The following is a 21,002-nucleotide window of genomic DNA, read 5'->3' as shown; positions in this document are numbered from 1 at the left end:
GGGTTCCTGAAAGGACCATGGGGATAATACCAAAGCTCCCAAACGGGCGGGAGAGTGCGGATGACTCTGCAGCACCGAATGAGAGAACTCCAGGTCCTCCTTAGCCAGGGTATCAAATTTGTAGGATTTTACCAACGTGTTTGCCCCTGACTAAATAGCCGCTCGGCAAAGTTGTAAAGCCGAGACCCCTCGGGCAGCCGCCCAAGATAAGCCCACCTTCCTTGTGGAATGGGCATTTACATATTTTGGCTGTGGCAGGCCTGCCACAGAATGTGCAAGCTGAATTGTATTACACATCCAACTAGCAATAGTCTGCTTAGAAGCAAGAGCACCCAGTTTGTTGGGTGCATACAGGATAACAGCAAGTCAGTTTTCCTGACTCCAGCCGTCCTGGAACCTATATTTACAGGGCCCTGACAACATCTAGCAACCTGGAGTCCTCCAAGTCCCTAGTAGGCGCAAGGCACCAAAATAAGCTGGTTCAGGTGAAACACTGACACCACCTTAGGGAGAGAACTGGGGACGAGTCCGCAGCTCTGCCCTGTCCAAATGGACAACCAGATATGGGCTTTTGTGAGAAAAAAACCACCAATTTGACACTCGCCTGGTCCAGGCCAGGGCCAAGAGCATGGTCACTTTTCATGTGAGATGCTTCAAATCCACAGATTTGACTGGTTTTAAACCAATGTGATTTGAGGAATCCCAGAACTACGTTGAGATCCCACAGTGCCACTGGAGGCACAAAAGGGGGTTGTATATGCAATACTCCCTTGACAAACTTCTGGACTTCAGGAACTGAAGCCACTTCTTTCTGGAAGAAAATCGACAGGGCCGAAATTTGAACCTTAATGGACCCCAATTTGAGGCCCATAGACACTCCTGTTTGCAGGAAATGCAGGAATCGACCGAGTTGAAATTTCTTCGTGGGGCCTTTCTGGCCTCACACCACGCAACATATTTTTGCCACATGTGGTGATAATGTTGTGCGGTCACCTCCTTTCTGGCTTTGACCAGGGTAGGAATTACCTCTTCCGGAATGCCTTTTTCCCTTAGGATCCGGCGTTCCACCGCCATGCCGTCAAACGCAGCTGCGGTAAGTCTTGGAACAGACATGGTACTTGCTGAAACAAGTCCCTTCTTAGCGGCAGAGGCCATAAGTCCTCTGTGAGCATCTCTTGAAGTTCCGGGTACCAAGTCCTTCTTGGCCAATCCGGAGCCATGAGTATAGTTCTTACTCCTCTACGTCTTATAAGTCTCAGTACCTTAGGTATGAGAAGCAGAGGATGGAACACATACACCGACTGGTACATCCATGGTGTTACCAGAACGTCCACAGCTATTGCCTGAGGGTCTCTTAACCTGGCGCAATACCTGTCCCGTTTTTTGTTCAGACGGGACGCCATCATGTCCACCTTTGGTATTTCCCAACGGTTTACAATCATGTGGAAAACTTCCCGATGAAGTTTCCACTCTGCCGGGTGGAGGTCGTGCCTGCTGAGGAAGTCTGCTTCCCAGTTTCCATTCCCGGAATGAAACACTGCTGACAGTGCTATCACATGATTTTCCGCCCAGCGAAAAGTCCTTGCAGTTTTTGCCATTGCCCTCCTGCTTCTTGTGCCGCCCTGTCTATTTACGTGGGCGACTGCCGTGATGTTTTTCCCACTGGATCAATACCGGCTGACCTTGAAGCAGAGGTCTTGCTTAGCTTAGAGTATTATAAATTTACCCTTAGCTCCAGTATATTTATGTGGAGAAAAGTCTCCAGACTTGATCACACTCCCTGGAAATTTTTTCCTTGTGTGACTGCTCCCCAGCCTCTCGGGCTGGCCTCCGTGGTCACCAGCATCCAATCCTGAATGCCGAATCTGCGGCCCTCTAGAAGATGAGCACTCTGTAACCACCACAGGAGAGACACCCTTGTCCTTGGATATAGGGTTATCCGCTGATGCATCTGAAGATGCGATCCGGACCATTTGTCCAGCAGATCCCACTGAAAAATTCTTGCGTGAAATCTGCCGAATGGAATTGCTTCGTAGGAAGTCACCATCTTTACCAGGACCCTTGTGCAATGATGCACTGATTTTAGGAGGTTCCTGACTAGCTCGGATAACTCCCTGGCTTTCTCTTCCGGGAGAAACACCTTTTTCTGGACTGTGTCCAGAATCATCCCTAGGCACAGCAGACTTGTCGTCGGGATCAGCTGCGATTTTGGAATATTTAGAATCCACCCGTGCTGTTGTAGCAGTATCCGAGATAGTGCTACTCCGACCTCCAACTGTTCCCTGGACTTTGCCCTTATCAGGAGATCGTCCAAGTAAGGGATAATTAAGACGCCTTTTCTTCGAAGAAGAATCATCATTTCGGCCATTACCTTGGTAAAGACCCGGGGTGCCGTGGACAATCCAAACGGCAGCGTCTGAAACTGATAGTGACAGTTCTGTACCACGAACCTGAGGTACCCTTAGTGAGAAGTGCAAATTTTGGACAGGGAGGTAAGCATCCCTGATGTCTCGGGACACTATATAGTCCCCTTCTTCCTGGTTCGTTATCACTGCTCTGAGTGACTCCATCTTGATTTGAACCTTTGTAAGTGTTCAAATTTTTTTAGATTTAGAATAGGTCTCACCTAGCCTTCTGGCTTCAGTACCACAATATAATGTGGAATAATACCCCTTTTCTTGTTGTAGGAGGGGTAATTTGATTATCACCTGCTGGGAATACAGCTTGTGAATTGTTTCCCATACTGCCTCCTTGTCGGAGGGAGACCTTGGTAAACCAGACTTCAGGAGCCTGCGAAGGGGAAACGTCTCGACATTCCAATCTGTACCCCTGGGATACTACATGTAGGATCCAGGGGTCCTGTACGGTCCCAGCGTCATGCTGAGAGCTTGGCAGAAGCGGTGGAACGCTTCTGTTCCTGGGAATGGGCTGCCTGCTGCAGTCTTCTTCCCTTTCCTTTATCCCTGGGCAGATATGACTCTTATAGGGACGAAAGGACTGAGGCTGAAAAGACGGTGTCTTTTTCTGCAGAGATGTGACTTAGGGTAAAAACGGTGGATTTTCCAGCAGTTGCCGTGGCCACCAGGTCCGATGGACCGACCCCAAATAACTCCTCTTCCTTTATACGGCAATACACCTTTTTGCCGTTTGGAATCTGCATCACCTGACCACTGTCGTGTCCATAAACATCTTCTGGCAGATATGGACATCGCACTTACTCTTGATGCCAGAGTGCAAATATCCCTCTGTGCATCTCGCATATATAGAAAATGCATCCTTTAAATGCTCTATAGTCAATAAAATACTGTCCCTGTCAAGGGTATCAATATTTTTAGTCAGGGAATCCGACCAAGCCACCCCAGCTCTGCACATCCAGGCTGAGGCGATCGCTGGTCGCAGTATAACACCAGTATGTGTGTATATACTTTTTATGATATTTTCCAGCCTCCTGTCAGCTGGCTCCTTGAGGACGGCCCTATCTATAGACGGTACCGCCACTTGTTTTGATAAGCGTGTGAGCGCCTTATCCACCCTAAGGGGTGTTTCCCAACGCGCCCTAACTTCTGGCAGGAAAGGGTATACCGCCCATAATTTTCTATCGGGGGGAACCCACGCATCATCACACACTTCATTTAATTTATCTGATTCAGGAAAAACTACGGTAGTTTTTTCACATCCCACATAATACCCTCTTTTGTGGTACTTGTAGTATCAGAAATATGTAACACCTCCTTCATTGCCCTTAACGTGTGGCCCTAATAAGGAATACGTTTGTTTATTCACCGTCGACACTGGATTCAGTGTCCATGTCTGTGTCTGTGTCGACCGACTAAAGTAAACGGGCGTTTTAAAACCCCTGACGGTGTTTCTGAGACATCTGGACCGGTACTAATTGTTTGTCGGCCGTCTCATGTCGTCAACCGACCTTGCAGCGTGTTGACATTATCACGTAATTCCCTAAATAAGCCATCCATTCCGGTGTCGACTCCCTAGAGAGTGACATCACCATTACAGGCAATTGCTCCGCCTCCTCACCAACATCGTCCTCATACATGTCGACACACACGTACCGACACACAGCACACACACAGGGAATGCTCTGATAGAGGACAGGACCCACTAGCCCTTTGGAGAGACAGAGGGAGAGTTTGCCAGCACACACCAAAAACGCTATAATTATATAGGGACAACCTTATATAAGTGTTTTCCCTTATAGCATCTTTTATATATTTCTAACGCCAAATTAGTGCCCCCCCTCTCTGTTTTAACCCTGTTTCTGTAGTGCAGTGCAGGGGAGAGCCTGGGAGCCTTCCCTCCAGCCTTTCTGTGAGGGAAAATGGCGCTGTGTGCTGAGGAGATAGGCCCCGCCCCTTTTTCGGCGGGCTCGTCTCCCGCTCTTTAATGGATTCTGGCAGGGGTTAAATATCTCCATATAGCCCCCGGAGGCTATATGTGAGGTATTTTTAGCCAAAAAAGGTTTTCATTTGCCTCCCAGGGCGCCCCCCTCCCAGCGCCCTGCACCCTCAGTGACTGCCGTGTGAAGTGTGCTGAGAGGAAATGGCGCACAGCTGCAGTGCTGTGCGCTACCTTAAGAAGACTGAGGAGTCTTCTGCCGCCGATTCTGGACCTCTTCTCGTTTCAGCATCTGCAAGGGGGCCGGCGGCGAGGCTCCGGTGACCATCCAGGCTGTACCTGTGATCGTCCCTCTGGAGCTAATGTCCAGTAGCCAAAGAAGCCAATCCATCCTGCACGCAGGTGAGTTCACTTCTTCTCCCCTAAGTCCCTCGTTGCAGTGATCCTGTTGCCAGCAGGACTCACTGTAAAATAAAAAACCTAAGCTAAAAACTTTTCTAAGCAGCTCTTTAGGAGAGCCACCTAGATTGCACCCTTCTCGGCCGGGCACAAAAATCTAACTGAGGCTTGGAGGAGGGTCATAGGGGGAGGAGCCAGTGCACACCACCTGATCCAAAAGCTTTACTTTTTGTGCCCTGTCTCCTGCGGAGCCGCTATTCCCCATGGTCCTTTCAGGAACCCCAGCATCCACTAGGACGATAGAGAAAATAGGTTTTAAGGTTAAAGATCTTAGTCAGTTAGATCATGTCAGCATTACAGGTCTTTGTGGCTAGTGACATGCAGACCCTAAAAGAAGACATCCTTAAGGTTAAAAGGTCTAAATGACATCATACCAATCGCAGCACTCCAAACTGAGATCCCCGAGAAACCCACGACACCACCCCCAACTAGAGATCACACTCCCGAACGAGTCGCAACCCCGGAACCACGATCACGCTCCTCCACACCCGCTCCCGACGATAATGGAAGCATACATGGAAACAGCGAAGATGAACCAGACATCACATCAGATCCAAGGTTTACTGTCAATGAAGAACCAAATCACCTACAAGCCACGCCAGAGTCTCTATGCCCCTTCATTATCCTACAGAGTCGCCAACACTCCCATGACTAGATCTGATTTTTGGGAAGATTCTGAACTAGCGGATAGACCCAGACTAGACTCCACTGCCTCCGTCACAAACAGAGACCCAGACACACCAGACAAATCCAAAGACCCCGGCGCCCCGACCGCCCCAGGGCCGCCTATCACATATAACCTATTCGAGGCACTAGAGACCAATTCCAAATGGAAGTTATCTTGATATTGTAAAGCGCAATCTCTTTCACCGAGCCTCTCGGGAAGTTCTTAGATGTTCTCCCGATGAAGAGGCTCTAGACGAACAAAGTGATCCATTAGTAGTTGATCTTGCCCTGAGTTACAATTTGGCAAACCAGAGGTACAAGAAATTAGAACAGAATTGTGCACTCGAAGCCTCAATAGGTGACCTTAGGAGTGAGAACAAACTCCTCACGAGAGAGGTTAACAAGCTGAGAGGAGCAATAGAGGGGTTATCCAACCAACTAACAACTATGACAGGGCAGATAGCACTGCTTGTATCTCAGGATAAAATAAAGACTGTCATGGGGAAACGGCCATCTGGTCTTCCAACGGTCACCGTCGACGAGGAAAAGACGGCCGGGGGAAAGTGGGTCCACTCCAAGGCAATCCTCACTCGGAAACAAGCAGTAACTGAAGAGAAGCCAGGAGACTTTGGCATAAATAAAGTCGACTTTGATGCTACAAGAGCTCAGGCTTTGAGGATTATAGTCAGGCTAAACCTACCTCCTAAGGAAGCGGAGGAATTCATTCGCTTAATAAGAGGCGCAGGAGACTGTATTGACGTCGAAAATGTACTATCGTCTGCTTATGCTTGTAGAGACAGAGTGAAAAGGCAGGCCACCGTGAGCTCCACCAGGCAGACTCGACAGCCACTAGAGTAGACCTCCCAAAAGAGGTCCACCACCTGGAGCAATCCACCACAGGACTCCTCCCATGCCGGGTAAGTCAGTCAACAGCTACACACCGTGATTTGTGTGTCCTGTAATAACAGTTTAATGGTCGTGGTTACGCCATTGTTAATTTTCTGTGATTCAACAGGCTCTGTTGAAAGTTCCACAGGGTTAATCTATTGTTTGATTATTCAAATCTATTGAGTTATAATATCTTGTTTTTAATAAGGTTAAATGTGTTTTATACATTTTGGTCTAGGTTAGTTTAATACAAAAAAATAAATAGGTCTCGTAGGAACAATCTACGCTTTGTAGGGGTTCGTGAGTCCATCACTGGGACGGCCCTTATCACTTTTCTAACTGATGGCCTTACTATTGGCCTTAAATATTTTGGAGGACATCGATATACCTCACATTGAAAGGGCACATAGAATCGGCCCACCCCAAGAGGGGACCAAACGTCGGTCCCGACCGATGCTAGCACGATACCTGGACTATAGAACTAAGGAAGCTATACTATCCACTTACCGAAAATCCGGGGAATTTATAGTTCAGGGCCATATAATCTTGATTTTTCAGGATTTTTTAGCCATGGTGTCCCAGAAACGCTGGGAATTCTCTGAGGTATGCACCTATTTGCACAATAATAAAATCCGTTTTGCGCTGTTGTATCCGGCCAAACTTAGGGTTTTGTTGAATGGCAACCAGGTGTTCTTCACAGATCCTCAGACAGCGAAACCTGGCTCATGGCCCAGGACTCCCCCTCATCGTCCCCACCTTAATAATGTCTCACTGGGCACTACCCGCCCTGGGCAGGATACAATTCTGTTTACCATGTCCCCAGAGTATTGCATACTCTTGATTTCCCTCCCTATTTTGATTTTATTTGAAGTTGATTGAGTGCGCACCGCTAAAAATTTGGTAGGTGCCCACTATTTGTTTCATGGTTAGGAAAATTGATGAAAATGTTAGTTTGAGGTATTTCACCATAACAAGACCACGTTCACATGCATATGTTGTTTATCTGATGTTAACAACTTGTTTACTTTTTGTATTTGTACCTATTTTGTCTATTGCTGATTATGTCCTGGAGCTCGGGGGAAATAATTTCCCAGCTTTTGTACCACGCACTTCTAATATATTTACCACTATCTGCCTCTTGATCTTCCTCCTGGGGAGGGTGAGTAGCCATGCTGTCCACGCCCTCTGACCCTATTACCTCCATACCCCCGAGGCCCCTGCAAATTTTATCTTGTAATGTTGGTGGATTAAACACTATCAAACGCAAGAGAGTTACGACCCACCTTAAACGTTTCCACCCTGACATAGTATACAGTCAAGAAACGCAGTGGATCACCTCTGAACCAAATTCGCTAAAGGCTACCTGGATAGACACATGCATCTCCGCCTCTATTAAGCGAAATGCTAGAGGTGTTGCTATTGTTTTTAGGAAGGGCTTACCTATTTCTATCCTCTCACAAACTATAGACCCTGAAGTAGATACATTATTCTTGACGTCGAACTGTACCATTCTAGATACACCCTTGTCAATGTCTACGCCCCAAACATTAACACACATCATTTCCTTCAAGACCTGGGACATAGATGCAATTACTCTTTAATTCTTGGGGGCGACTTTAATATGGTGTAAGACCCTTCCCTCGATAAATCCCCCCCTCTTTTTGCGAAGTGCGAACACGTCACACCGACATCTCACAGCGTTTCGACATAATTTACAACTGTCCGACACATGGCGGTTATTAAACCCTACTGACAGGACCCACATCCATTTATCTTTGGCCCACGGTTCCCTCTCTCGTATAGACAAACTCTACATCTCTGACGATTTAATGACGGACATCCAACAGGTTGATATCTTTGACATTGTTATATCGGACCATGCCCCCATACTCTTGGCCCTCTCTCACCCACAGATGCAACCTACTGACCGCATCTGGCGATTCCCCTATTACTTAGCCCACTGACGAGTTTAAAGCATATCTCATTCATCACTGGAACAATTATGTAGACGACAATTTAGACTATTGGGACCGCCCGGCCCTTTTCTGGGACGCTTCCAAGGCAGTGATGAGGGGTCACATTATCAGTTACGTTTCCCGTAAAAGGAAGGAATCGAAAATCGATGATAACCTTAAAATAGCAATGCATGACTCATTTCTGCTTTACACTGCGAACCCCTCTGAGAATACCCTAGCTGCATATAAACAATCTAGACAGTTCCTTGAATCCTACCTAGCAACCCAAGCTCGTCATTCCCTGGAATACACTAAACACAAGTTCTATCGTTGGGGGAACAAAGCAGGCAAACTTTTGGCTTCTCTTTCCAAACAATCTAAGCCCCGTCCCACAATCACCTCTTTGAAACACCCTTCCACCGGACTGTACTCACCAAATCCAAAGACATACCGTCACTATTTCAATCCCACTTTGAAACCTTATTTCGCTCCTCCCCTATCAACACCACTTTGCAGGACTTTACTAACTGACGCAACATTACCGAAATTAAGTCCAGAACAAAGAGACGCTCTAACAGGAGATATCACTATGGAGGAACTTAACTCCGCTGTCTCTAACCTTCCTCACAATAAAGCCCCTGGCCCCGATGGTTTCTCTGAGGAATACTATCGTATACTACAACCTCACCTCACCCCCACTTTATTAGAATTACTCAAAGGCATCCAAACACATGGATTGACCTATCCTACCTTTAACGCTGCCCACATAATTCTCCTACCCAAACCTAACAAGGACCCCACTCTGCTAACATCTTACTGGCCAATCAGCCTGCTTAATGTCGATTACAAGCTCTTAGCCAAGATTTTAGCCACCCACCTTCAAACCATCCTTCCTGACCTATTGACTGACCACCAAATGGGCTTTGTCCAAGGTCGTCATGCAATTAAAGCAATCCGAACAGCAATAGCAGCGATCGCTATGGCGAACAACTTCCCCTAGGGAACAGAGCATGCTTCTCAGCTTGGACATCCACAAAGCGTTTGACACGGTCTTATGGCCGCATCTGTTTAAAATATTGGAAGGGAGGGCTTTTGACACGGGTTTTCGTAGATCTCATACAACACCTATATTCCACCCCCTCAGCTTCTTTACTGATTAATGGCATGGTGGGACCTCAATTTAGCTTGGAAAGGGGAACGCGTCAGGTGTGCCCACTATCCCCCTTACTGTTTAACCTGGCCTTAGACCCCCTACTGCGATCTCTGCAAAGTGACCTCACATTTCAAGACATTAAACTTGGAAGCCGAGAAATTTAAATATCTGCATTTGCAGACGACATTCTCCTTTATATTGGTAATTCGGAATCCTCCCTTACATCTATTTTACACACAATCGAACATTTCAGCTCCATATCGGGCCTATACATCAACATGGATAAGTCCACTGCAATGTTCCTGGGTGGCACGGTTGGACGCCCCCATTGGGCCCCGCGGTTCCCATTCATATGGGCAACAAATTTTATCCCCTATTTAGGAGTCCTGTTACCTCGTAATTTACATTCACTGTACAAATTAAATGTTACCAAGGCTATTCACGTACTTACTGAGAATGTAAAATCATGGAGCCGTTTGACTATCATTCTTGGGCACAGCTAATCTTCTCAAGATGATAGCGATCCCACGCCTATTATATCCCATCCAATCATTGCCAATTTTACTAACTAAAACTGACTCTCTCCACATTAGCTCGACTATCCGTAGGTTTATCTGAAATGGCACCAGAACCAGAAATGCTTTGCGAAAGCTACAACAGCCAAAAAATAACGGAGGTATAAACCTTCCAGACATTGTGACCCACAATCAAGCAGCCCTCCTACGTCACTTACGTGATTGGATCTCTAAAACGTCAATATATACTGATACGTCCCTGGAACAAAATTTCTTGGCTGATTACGACCTAACCTGTTTCCTCCACCTTCATGACCAGGAAATCTCAGAGCCAATACGATCCAACCCGTTATTATGGTCCACTAGACGGTTATGGCATATCTTGCGCCATAAAAAGGGCCTTAACTCATACCACTCCCTCCATTTACCTACTCCGGAAACTCAACTTCCTCGATGGCATGGCTGCTCACCCTTTCATTGCTTGGAGTGTGGGGGGCTTGCATACTTTAAAGTCAGTGGTCTCTACTACCCAAGAACGCTCTCTCACACCTGGGGAATTATCAGTTGCCTACCCTGTAGTGGCCTCTCACCCGCTGGCACTCTTACAATTGCGTTTTTACACGGCCCATCTACTGAAACATTTCTCTAAAAAAGATTGTTAAGAGATATATTGGATAATGCTGCCATACTAGAAGGGATGTCGAAATGGTTAATTCATTTCCCGACCCTAACTATACCGACACTGGAGAAAGCTTTAGTGTTTTCCCAAAGAACTCTATCGGCTAGCATGCACACTGAATTATTCTTGAACACATACCACAACACATATTTATCACCACTAAAGCGCTATCGCATGGGCACTTCGGAGAGCAATGCTTGCTTACGCTACCATCAGGAAGAAGCTGACACTTTTCATTGCCTATGGGCTTGCCCCGTCATTCAGTATTTTTGGCACCTAATCCGCAGATATGCGGAAGCCAAACTAGTTAACCATGTCCCCTTCACTCCGGAATGGGTGATTCTGGGATTATTTGACCCCCATCAACGAATAACCCTGGCATGCAAAAAACTCCTGCTAGCCATCAGTGCAGCAGGAAGGAAAACAATATTATTACAAGGCTGGTTGGACAGCACACCACCTCAAATACCATTATTTTTGACTAAATTAAATTTTATTTTCAAGATGGATTGGATGGAAACACTATTACATAAAGAGAGGGTAGTGTAAAGATTTTTCTTAATGTGGGAATCATATATAGATACACTACCCCTTTCTACTAGAATGCAAATACATCACAGCCTAAAAAACACTGTATTGTATCTCACGAGGTTAGCGATACAAGACCTGCCAATTACGTTGCTTTGATCTCCCCCGAGCTCCGGACGTGACTAATACTGTACGAAACTATATTGATATTGCATATTCATGCTACTCTATGACCCTACCAACTTCCTACCACATATATCGGCATGTTTGTAATTTCTCAACCCAACTCTCTGTGATTATGTACGGTGATCGTTGTGGTCTGATTTATTGTTTGCAATATTTTATGTTGCTGTTTTTCCTTTTTTAATACCTCAATAAAAAAGTAATTAAAAAAAAGAAATAGCTATTAGCACTTTTGTTATTTGTGAGTATCTAATAAATGTGACATGATAGCCAAAATCTGAACTGAATTCAGCATCCCTAAATTAAGTGAAAACATTCACGTCAGATGCAGATAATTTTAAAATTTGTTGAGTAGTGTTATTTTACAATACAACAATAAACAAACAATGGGCACTATAAATCTTGGGTCCTGGCATTTATGTGGTTGTTACTTTGACACTTGTCACCTTCCTAAACATTGTTGCAGACCAAGTAAATAATTTTATGTCAACATTATTCCCTGATAGCAGTGGACGAGTTCAACAGGATAATGTGATCTGCCACACTGCAAAAATTGGTTTGTGGAACGTGTTCAACGTTTTGACTTGGCCTACAAATTCTCCAGATCTCAATCCAATAGAGCATCTGTGGTATAGATGTAGAGGCGCGGGTGCGACTTAGTACGTATGCATATCCTAGGCACACTTGCCAAACCTGGATTGCGTAATATGCCAAGCTGCAGGCTGGATGAGCGTGTCTACATCTGTATGTGCTGGAAAAAAAGCAATAAAGGCACTATATACCACAGGACGTCTAGACCAGTCAGAGCTATTTTAATGGCACAAGGAGGACCTACTGTACAAAATATTACAGGTGATTCTAATGTTATGGCTGATGGGTGTAGATTGTAATGGTTGATTGTACAGAGTCTAGGCTTTGCTGGTGTTTGAGAGACGTTAAGGTGATATAACATGCCTTCATTAGATATAATTATATGATGATATATGAAAGCCTTATAGTATTGTTTTGCCAGGTCTGTTTCTTTCCACCTTTTTGGTATCCATAACTATTTAATAGTAGCCTTTGCACATATTGTTGATCGTTCATCGTTCTACTTCATATACATCTCTATTAGCAAAGCATGTGCTACCTGACACTTCTTTGCCCTGCCTTACAATCTCTTCACATATCATATCTCTATCAATCTACTAACTCGTTCACCTCACCTGCCTATGACCAATTTTGCTTCACTGCTGCCCCCAATACTTATACTAAATAAAATAGGCCATCCACTTTTCTTTAGCATAAGCCCAACTCACTGACACTGATGTCCGGAACATCTATGGTCTTAAAAGAATATGGCTAAATACTACTTCTATTTCCACACTTACATTTACCTTAAAAGTGGCATTTGTGTACTTGCACACAAATTCAATATTTCATGTTGACCATTTTCTTATACGGACTCCCATTTACTCTGTAAAGCGCTGACATACATGTTTTTCTGCCCTATCTCCTCCATGGGGAGTTCTAGAACACTGTAGTGTTTTAGAAACAGGCATGTCTTCAAAATATGGTTTGTGTCATTCATAGAATGTTGGTAGTCATCTAATAGACTTATTATATGTGGAAGATTAAGAACTAAGCAGCCTCGTTCTTCTTTTTAGCCAGACAGCCTGTCATTACATGCCTGCTTCCAGGGCCACCCCCTTTATATTTGCATCAGAGAAGCATGGCGGACAGCCAGATTTCCACTTCTGACTGAATGGGTGTTAACAAAGATGTGTTTGCATTTAAATGTGTATCCCCCTATATCGTTGAAGCGGGAGGCAACTTGTCCCTGCGCTGCCACCCGCAGCTACCGGCTTCCACATTCATAGCATACCGGTAGCGGGAGCGTGTGTACACACTGCTGCCACGCATAGCATATCGTAGCAGGGAATCAGCCCACAATGCAAACACATTGCGGGCAACACTGTTTTCCATATGCATATAAACAGAATTGCAGCCTATTTAGAGGGAAGCATATGCAAAGAGCCACCAATTTCAGACTGATCTCTTGCACTCAAGATAGGGCTGGTGCAATGGTGTGCGAATAATGATTATTCTCACAAGTAGATGTATAGGGGGCAATGCAGCCACATAAAACCCACAGGTACTTTCAGGCACAGCCACTCTGTGTGCAACTCTGAAATCAGCCCCTTAATATTTATTCATCTCAGTGTCAGAAAAATCTTGTTACCTACGTGCTGGAATGTAATAACACGTAATTTATGTAATATAAGGTATGTAGTAACGTAAAAGCTTTAGTAATGTGTACTTTAAATGTTTTTAGGAGTATCATTCACTAATAAAAAGGACAAGACATTTAACTTGCTTAGTTCTTTATAACTCTCCATATTGATATTTACTCAGTAAGTGTGGGGACCCCTACACCAGTATCACAAAAGCTTGCATATTAACACCTCATCAGTATGTACCATATGTTTATTGGAAAAGATGGTAAATGTGGTTAGGTGATGAACACATCAATTTATCCATGATAAATAAATGCTGAAGTGCCCCAGGGCACCACTGCTTATGTGATATGTGTACACATACTATAAGGTTGAATAAGTCAGGGTGGGCAGCCAGGTTGGTTTGTCAATGGCTAAGCTTTATTCACCTTAATACATCTTTCTAGCTGCAAATTTATATCCCGGGATATGAAGTACAATATAGGTCACAATTACGAGAGATCTGGACGTTTTCTATGTATTATGTTCACATAGCAGTGTTATGCAAATATGTATATATTGTAATATTGGTAAATAAAACATATTAGAGATGTTTATGTCACCTGCAATGCTAGTGATAAAGTTTGTGCTAAGAGGGCACCATCATCTTCACATGCCTGAGGCACCAAAAGATATAAAAAAAATTATACTGTCAAAGTATTTTTCTATACTGTCAAGGCCAAAAATATCTTTAAATATTTAACAGTATATTTCCTACATAAAAGGATAGCAATCTGTTCTTATTCTCCGAGCTTTATACGCCATATTTATCATGGATGAGCATTGAAGCAGATATGACAGACTTCTAGCATGTTCCATTAATAAGTCATGCTGGGGCTTGTTGTGCATTAAGGTCCAGCTAGACACTACAGCATGGGACACTTAAAACTGCATTTATCCTGGAAATTCTTTTGCTAACTGAATATATTGAAATATCCAAGTAATGGCTAAATGTTTTTCACATTTAAATATTACACATCTGCAGAGATCTTTGTTTTCATTCCCTAAAACCATGGCTTCTAATGATTGATTATATAAAGCCACATTAAAATAGGAGAGAAACTGACTAATAATTTATATCTTCCATGTGAGCTAGCCCAATCCTCAGCAAACTAGCACACAGACAAACTGACATTCAGCATTCTGAAACTGAAAGTAAAAGGGCTGTGGCAGAGCTATTTATTAGCTAGGACTGTACCACAGAACAAGCCATTCCTCTCTCAGCTTAAACCTTCTAACATGTATTTTACTTGAAACTGAAAGAACTTAATATATTGAATGTAGCAAAATAATGACTCATCTATGTATCAAAATTAGGCCTTAACTATATTAATAGTCTAAATAAAGTTAAAACATAATGACCACCCCTTCTGTTTTATGTACTATGGTTTATCCCAGATCTTTCCAGAATTGTATGTGAGCCAAATTAACTCCTCATGTGCTAGCAATAGACTCATTAGGAGTTTTTAAAATTCGGTATGTACATTTTTTGGAATATACAACCTATATTGTAAAAAAAAAAATCGAGTGACATTTATATAGCATTGTTTATGTGTATAAGGCATTTTCCACACATGTACTGACAAATAATTATCCATGTATGGAAGATCATTTTACCTCATTTCCTACCAGGTAATAATATATATTGCAAGTATACAGTCTAAAAAGAAAGTAGTGTCAGCAATACATTATTGAAGCAAACAATAAAAAAAGCTGTTGCTCATTCTGTTATTACAGCTGTGTTTGATAAATAGATTGTTCCTATGGAAAAAAAAAGAGACCTAAAAATAAAAACATGCGTTCCTCTTTTGATAAATCATGCCCAATGTACTTTACATAGTGCTTGGGGAAGCACTCCCATAAAACTCTGCCATAGGCTATATTACAATGGGAGGTAATCAAGTTGCCTGCTCCCGGGAACCGCCGTTCAGAATACCGATGCCGGAATACACACCACCACCTGAGGAGGAATAACCAGGCCCGATGTGTGGCAAGGGGACATGGTACGCTCGCCGCCGGTATTCTGGCTGTTGGAATATCATACTGAATCCATTACAACTGATAACAAGCAAATGCTGGTCCATTTAGTCAGACTACTTTGTTTAGTTCATGAATCAGACAGCATCCACTAGGCTTTGTTATGCTGAGTATACACTAGCAGATATATCTGCAGATCAATTGATGCATACACACTGCCCGATGCATCGGGACTGACGTCACGAACTGGGCGGGCATTTACATGCGCCTGCCCAGTTCAGCTATCTTTCACCGCCAGCTGGTGCAGCATGTGTACAGGCGGTTGGCTGACCACCTGCACACACACAGCGATGCACCAATAATAAGATTTTAAACCTACCAGTAAATCTTTTTCTCATAGTCCGTAGAGGATGCTGGGGACTCCGTAAGGACCATGGGGATAGACGGGCTCCGCAGGAGACATGGGCACTTTAAGAAAGAATTTAGTTCCTGGTGTGCACTGGCTCCTCCCTCTATGCCCCTCCCCCAGACCTCAGTAAGAGAAACTGTACCCAGAGGAGATGGACAGTACGAGGAAAGGATTTTGTTAATCCAGGGTAAGATTCATACCAGGCACACCAATCACACCGTATAACTCGTGATAACAACCCAGTTAACAGTATGAAAACAACATAGCATCAGTTCAGGACCGATGCAACTATAACATAGGCCCTCATTCCGAGTTGTTCGCTCGGTAATTTTCTTCGCATCACAGCGATTTTCCGCTAATTGCGCATGCGCAATGTTCGCACTGTGACTGCGCCAAGTAAATTTGCTAAGAAGTTTGGTAATTTACTCACGGCATTACGAGTTTTTTTATTCGTTCTGGTGATCGCAATGTGATTGACAGGAAGTGGGTGTTTCTGGGCGGAAACTGGCCGTTTTATGGGTGTGTGTGAAAAAACGCTGCCATTTCTGGGAAAAACGCGGGAGTGGCTGGAGAAACGGGGGAGTGTCTGGGCGAACGCTGGGTGTGTTTGTGACGTCAAACCAGGAACGAAACTGACTGAACTGATCGCAGTGGCAGAGTAAGTCCAGAGCTGTTCAGAAACTGCTAAGAAGTTTCTATTCGCAATTTTGAGAATCTTTCGTTCGCAATTTTGCTAAGCTAAGATTCACTCCCAGTAGGTGGCGGCTTAGCGTGTGCAATGCTGCTAAAAGCAGCTTGCGAGCGAACAACTCGGAATGAGGGCCATAACCCTTATCGAAGCAATAACTATATACAAGTATTGCAGAAGTAGTCCGCACTTGGGACGGGCACCCAGCATCCTCTACGGACTACGAGAAAAAGATTTACCGGTAGGTTTAAAATCTTATTTTCTCTAACGTCCTAGAGGATGCTGGGGACTCCGTAAGGACCATGGGGATTATACCAAAGCTCCAAAACGGGCGGGAGAGTGCGGATGACTCTGCAGCACCGATTGAGCAAACATGAGGTCCTCCTCAGCCAGGGTATCAAACTTATAAAATTTTGCAAAGGTGTTTGAACCCGACCAAGTAGCAGCTCGACACAGCTGTAGTGCCGAGACCCCTCGGGCAGCCGCCCAAGAAGAGCCCACTTTCCTAGTGGAATGGGCCTTGACCGATTTAGGCAACGGCAATCCTGCCGTAGAATGCGCCTGTTGAATCGTGTTACAGATCCAGCGAGCAATAGTCTGCTTTGAAGCAGGGCCGCCAAGCTTGTTGGCTGCATACAGGACAAACAGTGCCTCTGTTTTCCGGACTCTAGCCGTTCTGGCTACATAAATTTTCAAAGCCCTGACCACATCAAGGGACTCGGAATCCTCCAAATCACGCATAGCCACAGGCACCACAATAGGTTGGTTCATATGAAAGGATGAAACCAATTTTGGCAGGAACTGAGGACATATCCGCAATTCCGCTCTATCCATATGGAAAACCAGAGAGGGGCTTTTATGTGACAAAGCCGCTAATTCCGACACTCGCCTAGCCGAAGCCAGGGCTAATAACATGACCACATTCCACGTGAGATATTTCAACTCCACCGTTTTAAGTGGCAAACCAGTGGGGGGGGGGGCATGGCTTGGCAGCAGACCCGAGCAGATGTGTTGAGCTGGAGCTCCTGCCTTGGGATCAAATTTTATATTAATCACACTGCTCCCTGGTGATCTCGGGTATACTCTCCTGTATAACAGAGACCCCCTGCAACAGCTGGTGAGGTTTGTGTACCCTGCAGATATAAGAAGTGAGGCCTACCAACTCTTCAGAAGCAGGGGCCTCAATTTGTGCACGGCCCGAAACAGAAGACCCTCAGCTTCAACTTATTCCCGGATATGCCCTTTGGCTCTCCCTGCCGCCCTAGGATCAGCTCACAGCTGTGAAAAGGTAACCTGCTGTGTGGGGCCCCCCCCCCACATTTTTACAGCTCCCTGCGACTGCGGCCTGCTGCACCTCCAGAGACCGGGGACTCGAGTGGCGAGACTGCCCGAAAACGAGCTCCGTGGGCGCGGTGCAGCCCAACGGAGGCTCCCGACAGCCTAAAGACATATCCCCCGCCCGCGGTGACCCTTCCTGCTGCCTCTATACCTTAGCGGGATCCCCCTGGAGACCCGCCAGCCGACATCCCTGTGCCGCGCTGCCTGTAGCATCCTCCGGCGGCGCGCGGCCTACACGTCCTCCGGGAGCCGGGGCCTGGAGTTGGGAGGCTCCCCGTCGCGGACTTCCGGGAGGCGCAAATTGCGGCTATCTGGGGCCCGGACTGCATACCCTGGTCCCCGCTGGTCTCCACACTCCCCCACCACCCCTCCTACAGATCTGCCCGAGCTCTTACCGGAGGTGGTATCCCCGGGGGGGCCTCTCTGCTCCTGTGCCCTGTGCTGAGACAGCCATCACCCCTTCTCTGCTGATCCGAAGTTAGAGGGGATCCTTCTTGCTGCTGCTTGCACAACAGCCTGCCTGACCTGCACAGATACGAGCTCCGGAGCCATCTGGTCGCCGCTGACCTCGGTGCCGCACATTGGGGGTCAGCTGCACTATTATCACAATCATAAAGCCACCAGCTCCTGTCTCTCCCCCCCTGATACAGCATACTCCACACTTGCTTCAGCCTGCAGGGAGTCAAGCTTCTGGATAGCAACATTCCGGGGCAGCTCCTGTCCTTGACACATCACCCGAGATGATGACCTGATACCGCAATCTGTCCTACCTGGACCGCGACAGCTTTCTTAATACCCACCGCACCCCTTTTTTCTGTGTCTCCTCTTTCACGGTTGTGCCGTCCCGCTTATCCTATTAGTCCACAATGGCGCAAAAAAATAAAAAAAACTCACAGGCCCCCACAAACTTTTTTGGGCCAAAAGCCAAAGGCCCTTCTCCTCCTGCATTGCTCACAGACTCTCCTTCCTCCCCCTGCTCATCGGAGACGGGTATAGACCCACAGATCCAAGCAGTTATGACAAGTTTACTTGAGGGGGTCCAATCTGCCTTTAAGCAAGAACTCTCCACAGCTATTGCTGACTTTAAATCTGACCTCACGGCCCTGGGCAATCGTACGGATGCTCTCGAATCTAAGACGGACGACCTCTGCCGTTCTCAGCAACGTCTAGACTCAGAACTGTCTAGACTCCAGGATGAGATGGAGGATCTCACGGAAAGACAAGAAGATCAGGAGAATCGCTCCTGCGCAACAATTTGCGTATTCGCAATGTAGCGGAGTCGATTCTTACCTCGGCCCTACCGTCCTTTTTGAAAGACTTCTTTCAACATGTATTGCCTGACCTCTCCGACAGCGATTGTATTTGCGATAGGGCCCACAGAGCGCTCCGAGCGAAACCAGCTTCCTCACAACCACCCAGGGATGTCATAGTACGTCTACATTATTTTCGCTCGAAGGAACGGATCCTAATGTCTGTACGAGAATCCCCAGTGATTGACTTCCGGGATATGCAACTGCAGGTCTTCCAGGATTTAGCCCCGTCTACAATCCAGAAACGACGAGATCTTCAGCCCGTTACTAGGATACTACGGCAGCATCAAATACGGTACAGATGGGGATTCCCTTTCATGCTGCAGATTACAGTGAACAATTCCACCCACTCCGTTAAAACTTTAGCACAGGGTCAAGATTTGTTGACTAAGCTGGACCTCCTCCCTGTACCGTCATCTGACAGCGAGACCGCCTCTTCCTCCGGTCAACAACACCCTCGGATCCCACCGCCTGAATGGACAAGGGTGACCCGTCATCGCAATGGCACTACTGGCCCTCCCTGATCCTAGTGGACACTCTTGCTTACAACACGATAGTTCTCACGATTCTAGAGAAATATTTCCTTCTTAAATGTTTTTGTTGGCTGGTGGGGGCCGCGGCCCCCGTCTTACTTCTTTCATTCAAATGTTACTGGTTTTGATTCGGCTCCTAGAGCTTTGACATTGGTTATAGGTTGAGCCTAGCTCTATGTTATTGTGCTGGGATGGCTTTGCTTACCCCGATTTTCCCTGGTCTCCTTCTCCTTCCCCCATTTCCCCCCCCCCTTTTTTTGGCCCCTGTGCTCCTCCCTCTTTACCCTTGTTCCCCCCCGCCCCCCCCCCCCCTTTTTTTTTTTCTCTCTCTACGACACAGTACGTTTTTCTTTAGTATGTGCTCTGGGTTATATTGTTGAATTTTCGGCAGCTGCCGACATAACTGTTGCGGTCCAGATGGACCTAGTTTTGTTTTTGTTTCTTCTGCTCCCACTACCCCCGTGCTCCCTTTATCTGCGATTAAGTTTATAATGTCTATTATTTGTATAGCGGTCCTTGACTGGGACCCTATGTTTCAGGGTTTTTTCCCGTATGGGTTCTCTATCACTCTCTCTCTATATATATCTCTGCTCCTTCTTTCTTGCTTTCCCTTTACTTCCTCTTTCTCTCTTCCTCCCCGGGATGGGTCTCCGTTGATTCTTTTCCATTCTCTGGTATCACATGGCTCTTAAGCTGTTCTCTGTAAATGTTAACGGGCTTAATTCACCCAAGAAACGTACAGTGATGTTGTCCGCCTGTAGGAGGGAAAAAGCTGACATAGTCTTCCTTCAGGAGACCCATTTCACTGGTACTCACTCTCAACTTCAAGGTAAGCAGTTTGCACAAACCTTTTTTGCCTCGGCTGATTGTAAAAAAAGGGGGGTGGCTATACTGATTCATCGTAATATCCCATTTGTACATACTGCAACAATAGCTGACCCCGCAGGCAGATACATCGTGGTAATTGGAACACTTCGCACAGAAACCCTAACACTTGTGTCTGTGTATGCCCCGAATAAAGATCAATCAAATTTTTTCCGCACACTCTTTCAGCGTCTTAACAGAGTAGCGCAGGGCCACATTATTTTAGGTGGGGATTTTAATACTGTGATC

The sequence above is a fragment of the Pseudophryne corroboree genome, chromosome 7 (genome assembly GCF_028390025.1).
Source record: "Pseudophryne corroboree isolate aPseCor3 chromosome 7, aPseCor3.hap2, whole genome shotgun sequence".
Classification (NCBI taxonomy): domain Eukaryota; kingdom Metazoa; phylum Chordata; class Amphibia; order Anura; family Myobatrachidae; genus Pseudophryne; species Pseudophryne corroboree.
Note: the sequence above shows the minus strand (reverse complement) of the source record.